General features: G+C 47.3%; 1 protein-coding gene across 2 annotated transcripts in view; it reads left to right on the top strand.

Annotated features, from left to right (window-relative positions):
• Positions 1 to 8,699, top strand: part of Kirrel1 (kirre like nephrin family adhesion molecule 1) — a 90,457-nt gene that overhangs the window by 9,181 nt on the left and 72,577 nt on the right. The gene's annotated exons all lie outside the window — the stretch shown is intronic.

Genomic DNA, 8,699 nt, shown 5'->3' with positions numbered 1-8,699 from the left:
TGTGTGTGTGTGTGTGTGTGTGTGTGTGTGTGTGTGTGTGTGTGTGTTTGTGTGGTGATCCTAGGCCTGGGGATTAAAAGGTGAGATTTAGCCCTCGTCCTTGAGGCACTCTGAGCCTGCCTGTCTGTGGGAGGTGCATCTATAAACACAGACAGACAGTCCTGTAAAGCAGAGATTGCAAGAGAAGTATGTGAAAAATGTTTGGGAGTCTGACTTTCCTGGTGGATGCTTGAAGCGGGGAGTACAAGGGAGGAAATGGCTGTACCGCTCGCTCGCCATGCCTGCAGCTGTGCTGGAGAGCTGGGCAGCAAGATGTCCTGGCTCTGGATAGTCCTTGTGCCCCTGCTCCAGATGGAAGGAGCCGAGGAATCCCCGGGACTGAGTCTTCCTTCTGCCTGAGGATTTTGATTTGTAAGAACAAAGGCAGTTTATGGAAAACACCCTTTCCTCAAGTCTCCCAACCTCTTGTGTCCACTTTCCTCTCCCCAGCCCCCTCCTGCCCAACAGAGCTGATTTCTAAATTAACTTTCTCTTCCTAATCAGCTCAGCTGAGGTTTATTATTATTCCCCCCTCCCCGAATTCTCCATTCGCAGCCTGGGGCCCTATGTGCTCCATTACCCAACATTGCCCTACCGTGAGGTCCTTTTAACTGTTTCATCCCATTCTGTTCATTTAACTGGGAACTTATTATAGGGAAGGAAGAGATGGCCAGAGGGACTGAGAATAGAGCAGGAGAAGGCATTTTCTAAGCATGGAAAACCCAGGGCTGGGCATGCTGGCTGCTCTTAGCAAAAATGGAAGTATTTTTCATCTTCATTTTTAAGCAACTGAGGACTTGCTGCCTAGACCATGAGATTCCTTTGCTATGATCTCCAGCCCCAGGATCTCACCCATTGCTCTGTGACTCTGTCCCAGCTCTACTCCCAACTCCTTCAGGAAATCTGCCAGCTCGACTGTATTGTGGGATAGGGGTCCCCAGAGTCCCCACAAAGGCCCTGCCTTCCATGTTCACTGTGGCTATGCTGACAGAAGTGAGCAACACTCAGTCTAGTGTCAGCGCCAACTACTTTGTGGATGATGCTGGCCTGATGCTCCTCTCTCCCTGCGCACACCTGGGGACATCTCTCATCCCTGGTCAGTTTGTGGAGTGAAAGTGCAATCTCATTTTAATGCTAGCATGAGCATTATGAGATAACTAAAAAGGAATACTCACTTTTGCAAAATAGTTATTATGGTGTATGACCCAGGCAAGTGGAAATGACTTTTGGACTGTCTGTACCGCTCTCGTGCTCCATTTATGCAGGACAAGGAGAAGTTGGTAATATTTGCGTCTGAGGGTATTGCGCACACTTTCAGTTTCACTCCTGGGTCATGATGTAACACTGCTTACTCTGTAAAAATGGGTAACCATGAGTCTCCTAGCGTTCCCCCACCCCTAAACCAGGGGATTATAGGAGAATTAGCCTCTTTGCCAGAGTTGTCACTGTGTGCTCCTTAGAGCCTTGGGTTCCTCGGCTATAAAGTGCAGATGGTTGTTCCTGCCTCCCACAGTGACTGTGATTGAATGAAATGATGTCTGAAGCAGAAGGGTCTGGTGCTTATTAAACCTTCTTAGCAATGCACAGTGCTTGATATTTTTAGGGCTCACAGTGCAAGACAAACCTGAGGAGGGGGAGAGAGAGAGAGAGAGAGAGAGAGAGAGAGAGAGAGAGAGAGAGAGAGGAGAGCTGTGATGAGCCAAATGCATTAGTGGTGCTGAGTGGGCGAGCAAGGGAGGCAACCAATGATATGACTCCTGCACTTTGTACTTTGAGGTTTCAGCCCACCAAGTGGCACCCTGCTTTAGAATTCAGTCTGTGTTCTGTGTCTGGAGACTGAGTGGTCTTTCACCCTTTGTAAGCCATGGTTTCCTCATTTTTAAAAAGGGAAATTGTTATCCACATACTTCTAGGTCATCTGCATCTTATAAGAGTCATTGCAGGACGGTAAGATTGAATATTAACTTCAAAAGCCATCTCCGCAGAAGCATCGGCTCTTTGTGTTAGGACAAAAAGTCTCATGCTTTGAAGAACACTGGGAACAGATTCTGTATTGGCAAAAGATTCCCTGGTGGTGTTGCTGCTGGAGGATCCTGTTGAGGTGTGAGAGGGAGGATGCTTTTGTCTCTCTTCTAAGAGGAATCAAGAGAGAAAACAGTTTGGATGGAGGCTGATTTAAAGGCATTGATATGCTAGTTTCAGGAAGGCAGAAGCGGGAGCTTCCTTATCCCTGAGGCTGACCCCCCAGGCTCTCCCTGCCACCTGCCCACCTCCAGCCCCACCTCCTTGCCAAATCTTCCCATACTTCCTGCTTCAGAGTTGAAAGCCCCAGACTGCTTGTTGCTGGAAACTCTCCCAGGCCTGAGCAGTCATTTCCACTCTTTTTTTTTTTTTTTAAGTTTTCATGATTCATCATGGAGGTTTGAGAGAAACATTTTGACAGAGCTTCTAGCTATAACCTTGACCGTTACTGGCTTTAGCTCGAAAACTGGATTTGTGAACAAGGTGTTTGACTGAGAAGGAAGAGAGGCTATGGCTTACCTGGATATGGTTGTAGGGGAGCAGTGGGTACCATCTTTCAACAGGCCAGTTTCTCACTCCTACATAAGAGATGCTCAACCTACAGACCCCACTCAATTGTCTCCTGGCTTCTTTTTGCTTTGTTTTGTTTCTAGACAGTGTTTCTCTGTGTAGTCCTAGTTGTCCCAGAACTCTCACCCTGTAGACCAGACTGGCCTTGAATCAAAGAGATCTGCCTGCCTCTGCCCCCTGAGTATGGGATTAAAGGCATGTGCCACCACCACTGCTGGGTCTCCCACTTCCCCTGTGGAAGAGTTCTGTCTACTAGCAGACTGACACCCCACTGATTCTCTCGATTCCTCCTATACCCCTAGAAAACATGTTCATGCAGTTCTCAACAAGTGCAAGGGTAACTAGCAGAATCAGCCTAGGGAGGGTGTAAGATACGAGGAGGGTGAAAGCCATCATGTTTGGCTTCCTGGGACAGAAAGAACTTGAGGTCAAAGATGCAAAACAGTGGTGATCCTCTAAGAACACTGTCTTTGATTCCCGAGATGCCTCTCTTGAGGCTGGACTGATTGAATGAATTTGGAAATCAGTGTTTGGCCCTTTTTTGAAGAGAAAGGAATTTTATTAGCTTGTCTGTTCTTTCTTTCCCTGCCTGACAATAACAAATAGGAAGTTCTTTGTGTCCAACCTGAATCTTTCCTGCTCCTGCACGGGAAACTATAATTAGAGGCCTCGATATTTGGATAAATAATTTTTCTCCAACCGTTCATTTCTTCAAATTTCATGGCACGCTCCCATTATTCAAAAGCAAGACCCAAGAGATCAGAGGTAAGACTCTCCCAGGCTCCATGGACACCAAGAAGTTCTCTTTAAGGGTCTGACTAAAGTTGTCACCCTATGGGGTCTTTGGCCAGGGCTGGAAACATAAGGTTCATAGAGCTAGCACCTCCCACTAACTGTAAGTATAGATTGAGGGCCTCTTCATCTTCCTCTGAGTGGCCAGGCTGAGAAAGGAATTGTGTGTACTACTGAAGCCTGGCTATTAGGAAAAGAACCTGGAAAGTCAGGGGCAGGGTGGACCCATTCATGGTCAGGTCTCCTGAAATCAGGAGTGTTCTCAGCCCAACTTTGCCTGTGTGGCTCTCCCATGTTATTGACGTGGGCAGTATAAGTCTATTGAGTATAATTCTACTGGGTCATGGCCAGTCAGGAAGATAGCCCTGGGAGGCCTGGAGGGAAAACATAACCGGGAACAGTGGATCCAGCTGGGAGAGGTAAAGGAGCCTGACTACCTGGTAGGAGAGTCTAGTGGGAGAAGCTGAAGCCCAGGGAGGTCTGCCTGATTAGGGGTGTGGAGTTAAAACCTCTGAGACCTGACCACTGTGACGCGATCATGTTAGCTGTGGCCCCATGCAAGCATCTATACCTGCAGCCTGTGTGATATACTTCTCCACAGCTGTGTGTGATAAGCAACCCCTGCTCCTTTAAGAATGCTATTGGATGTCAGTCCTTCAAGAGGAAGGGCTGGGCTTCTGGGGAAGAGGAGTACAGTGAACCCTAGGGCAACCTGGTTCCCTTTTTCAAGGATAGGAAGGCCAGACAGCCAGGGCCTAGAGTCCCACAAACATTGCCTGTGGCCTGGCTTGGGACAGTGAGCACAGCCTGCTCTGTGGCTGTTCTCCAGCAACCCTGTTAGCCCCAGTCTCTAGCTCAGCTCTCCCTGTCCCTGGATGGGTGTTCTCAGCTCTCTTAATCCTGCTGTCCTCTGTCTGTCACTAGGCAAGAATGCATGGCTCTCCTGAAGCATTTGGTGCTTAATAATTTGTGGATTACAGCTAACTCTCGATAAAGATTCCCCTAATTGCTTGGCTCACCTCAGGTTCTATCATCAAAGCGAAGTGGCGAGGCCCCCCTCTCACCCTCCTTTTCTTTTTATTATCTCTTAATTAATCACTCTGGCTTTCACACTTAGCAGATAATTACAGTCTCCTGGGCACGAAGCTCATTTTCATAACCTCCTGCTCCAAGCCTGCAGCAGCATCATGGAGGGGGGTGGGAAGGAAGAGGGAGAGAGGGGAGAGCAGATAGACACATGCTGGAGGAATGTGGGGGAGGTGGCAGCCAGTGAGACAGGTGAAGAAAGGAACAGGGAAGGGACATGTGGATTGGTGACAGGAACACAGGACCAGGGCCCTGCCAGTGTGCCTGGGAAGGCATCCTTTTCTGATAGACTTTCTTCACTGAGTCATATATCATAGGCCCTTTCAGTTGCTCGGGATCACAGCGGAAGAAGAGATGCACATTGTCACAAAGCTTAGGGGGACACTGTAGAGGAGTCTGAGTAAAGGGTACACACCCTGAAAAGCGGGCACAGTTGAGATGGTAGCAGCATGGTTGTGACTGGGGACCGAGAGGTGAGAAGCAGGACATGCCCTAGGGTTTGGAGCTATGGGAATGAACAGCCAATGGCCAGTCGATAGTGTAACCAGATGGAGGGAAAGGCCAGGCATTCTCCTTCCATTATCTTCGCTTGGGGGCGGTGCCATGTGGGTCACAACATGTTTACTACCCCATTTTAGAGATGAGAAGAATCTTGGCTGAGATCTGCCCAATTCGGGAAGAGCGAGTAATTGGCTCACACAACATCAAGTTAAATCCAGTTGTGACCAGCAGGGTTAGAGCATAGGAAAGAAGGGGAGACTCTGTGCCTCTTGCAGCCTCCAGACCTAAGGCCACTACTTGACCGGCAGGTGTTCCTTGCATGTCTAACTCCGAGATGAATAAAGGATGCACATTCAGATGGCGAGTCTGAGAGGCACATGGGAGAAAAGTTTACCTAGTAAATCCAACATGGCGGTGGACTGGTACACAAGCCTCTGTCATGTGTTCTCTCTCTGGCCCTCATTTTGTTCCTTAACAGGCCTCATGCTTACTGCTGCTTTATTCACTACAGCAGAGAATATCAGCCAACCTAGTTGCCCATAAACAGATGAACAGACAATGAAATATTATTACCCATAAAAAAATAAAATACTACTTAGCCTCCAAGGAAAATGAAGTTAGAAACCTTTGCAGGAGAATGGAGGACTTTGGATGTATAATATCTAAGTGAGGTCACTCACGTGCGTAAGCATGCATATATCTATGCATACCTATAAGCAAATACTCACGCAGACATAGTATAACTGAAGAGACAAAAAAGGCGAAGTGTAAGGTTGAGAAAGGCATCAATGCAGGTGATGAGCATGGATTATGAAAGAGAATATAAAGTGAATGTTTTTCTTGTTTTGAATCTGTTGTGCACCATTTTGTTTTTGGTGATGGCTAAGTCCATATTAGGTCCTCAAAGTGTAATGAGAAGCTTCGAGGCTTCTTCAAATCCCAGTCCAAATGTATACGTTCATTAAATTGGTAGACTTCAGGTCTGGTTATTTTTAATGTGTGATGTTTTTATTTATTTGCAAGTCCTTTATATACTGAAGTTTATTTAAAACAAATCAAAAAAGTAAAACAAAAGGAATCCTGAGAAACAAGTCTCTGTGGCTTGGGCTCCAGCGGTTGCTAAAGGTCTGCCGCCCTTGGTCTGTCAGATGAGATGCATGGGTTTCTCCTTCGTTGCTATTAGCCAGCATTAAGACCTCTCCAAGTCTCAGTTTCTTTTTTGGTAAACAAAATCCTTAAAGTTTTGAAACTGTTTTGCTTAACAACTAAAGTAGAGTCTCTGGCACAGCCAGGCACTGTTAGCAAATGTTAGCTGCTCTTTGTCCCATTCTCACGGCCAACGGATGCAGCTAGCCTGTGCCTAGCAAAGGGCAGTAAGGCCTATTCCACTTCTTACAAAGCTGGTAAGAGAGGGTCCTCTCCATTTCCTGGCTGGAGGGTGGGATTGAGAGTCTCCCTCGCCACCACTTCTGTGTGTTCTAATACGCAGAGCCCTGGCAGCTCGGCCACTATGTCTCCATGTGGTTTTCCATTTCTCTTCACAAATCAAGCTGTTTGGCCGGGGCTGCCTCCCACTCAGAGTTTGAGGGCATCAGCTTCAAGCATTAAGGCCTGTGTTGCAAAAGGCTTATCTTCTTCAGTTGAAGAAGGCTTGCAGCTTCCTGTTTCCTGGGCACTATAATAAGAAAAGCTACATTTGGAGGCACTGTGGAAATAGCACTGAACTGTGAGTACATATGGGGATTTTAGCCCTGCTGTGCTCCTAATAGAATGACCTTAGTGACTTGGATTTTCCTAGCATAAACCAAGAAGATCATTCATTCTCTAAGACACTTTGTGGATGCACAGTTTCCCAACCAAAATCCATGCAGTGGGAGTTCTTCAAAGACCTGTCCTGGATCTTCTGTTTTATCTTGTGAGCCACTGTCAGAACCGCCAGTCTAAGAGAGAGCCAGCTAGGGATTCAGGAGAAGCAGCTTTGCTCAGGACCTAGAGAAGCAGCAGATATGTTAATACATTTTTAGATCTGATTTGGGCTTCGAGTAAGATGTGCAGGGACTCCCTAATACGTATGCATGTGCGCCCCCCACATACACACATAAACATACAGAGACGTACATGCATGCATTTTCACATTCCCCCATGCACACACTCCAGGCACATTCATACATATACCCACACTCATACTTCCCTCACTGCAAAAACAGATGTATATAAATACCTATTACTGTGCATGCACACACACACACACACACACACACACACACACTGCCCTGGGGGTAGATGCCTTGGCCTGTGTGGGATTGTGGGGACCCCACCAAGGGTGTGGGTACTTATGTATTCATGTTGATAAAATTTTCTCCCTGAAGAAGCATGCTCTGGCTTTTCTCTGAACTTTAGCTTTGGTCTATGAAAAGGTTTTGCAGTCTTGTGGGAATATAAACATTTGGCAGCTTTCTTTCTCTGAAAGCTGTTTCGGCTCTTTTCTTTTTCTGGGAATTTTAACCAGCAAGATCAAGGTCCCTCCACCCATCCTTTCTCTTTCCCCTTTGCCTGAGACCCCCAAACCCCCTGTCCCATCACACACCCCCTCCACCCCCCAAATGAAAACAAAGTTAATTGGTGTGTACTAGGAGTCGTCTCAGAGCCAGAAGAAAGGAGTGAAGCAAACAGCTCTCCCAAGAGGAAAAACTGCAGGAGAGAAAAGGAAGCAAATGGCATCGTGGTGAAAAGTGAATTCCAGACACTGGAATTCTTTTGGTTTTAATCATCTCAGAGGGCAACCAGAGCTGAGCTGTGGGGGAGGGGAAGAAATGAAAACCAGGGCCATCTACTTCCAGCTTGCAGGACTCCCTAAAGACTAAAACTTTCCTGATGGAGGGAGGCTTCTTGTCCTTCTCCGCCTAGACCCTCAGGACCTGGCATCTGCCCCCTGCATGGAGTTTGCCTTCACTCTTCCTCACTAGGCCTCCCATGTATCTGTTTACAGGATAAGGATTCTCAATTTTAAAGTACTGACCTTTCAGTGTTCCAGCCAAATTGCAAGTTCCCCCAAGGCCCTGGGATTATGTGTTGTTCAAAACAAAACAAACAGCAAACTCCAGGCTCTTTCATGAGCCGTAGCTTTTCTTAGTTTACATTGCTGGAAAAGTGGAGCAGGTAAAGCATTGAAGGGGCTGAGTGGATCGTGTTATGGTAGGGAGGGAGGCTCAAGGAACTCTACCTGTCCTGCAAGGACAGCTTATGGGAAAGGTGTGGTGGGTCAGAAGAGGCCTCTGGAGTGTGTGTGTGTGTGTGTGTGATGGAGGGGTCTTTTTAGGTTTCCTCAGAGTCAGTGAGATGACAGCAAGGAAGCTTGAGAATTACTTTGGTGGTTGGGGGGAGGGATGGGGAGAGAAGGGAGGAGGGGTGGAGGGTGGATGAGGTGATGGAGTGAGTCAGGAAATCTTGTGACCAGGCCCATAGTGATGCCCATGCAAGGTCACCAGTCATCAGTCAGCAGCCATCTCTCTCCTTAGTCCCCCTTTCCTGTGTTCAGCATCTTTCTGTCTTCTGCTCTGCCCAGCAAGTTCTCTCTACATCCAAAGACAGCTCCCCATATGCTCATGACTGCCATTAGCTGTTTCCCCTTCTCTTCCATTCTTTCTCCCACTTTCCTAAAACTTTGACTCTTGGGTCTTTGGTCCTTT

The sequence above is a fragment of the Grammomys surdaster genome, unplaced genomic scaffold (genome assembly GCF_004785775.1).
Source record: "Grammomys surdaster isolate TR1022 unplaced genomic scaffold, NIH_TR_1.0 125946, whole genome shotgun sequence".
Taxonomy (NCBI): Eukaryota; Metazoa; Chordata; class Mammalia; order Rodentia; family Muridae; genus Grammomys; species Grammomys surdaster.
This window is presented reverse-complemented; position numbering and strand designations above follow the sequence as displayed.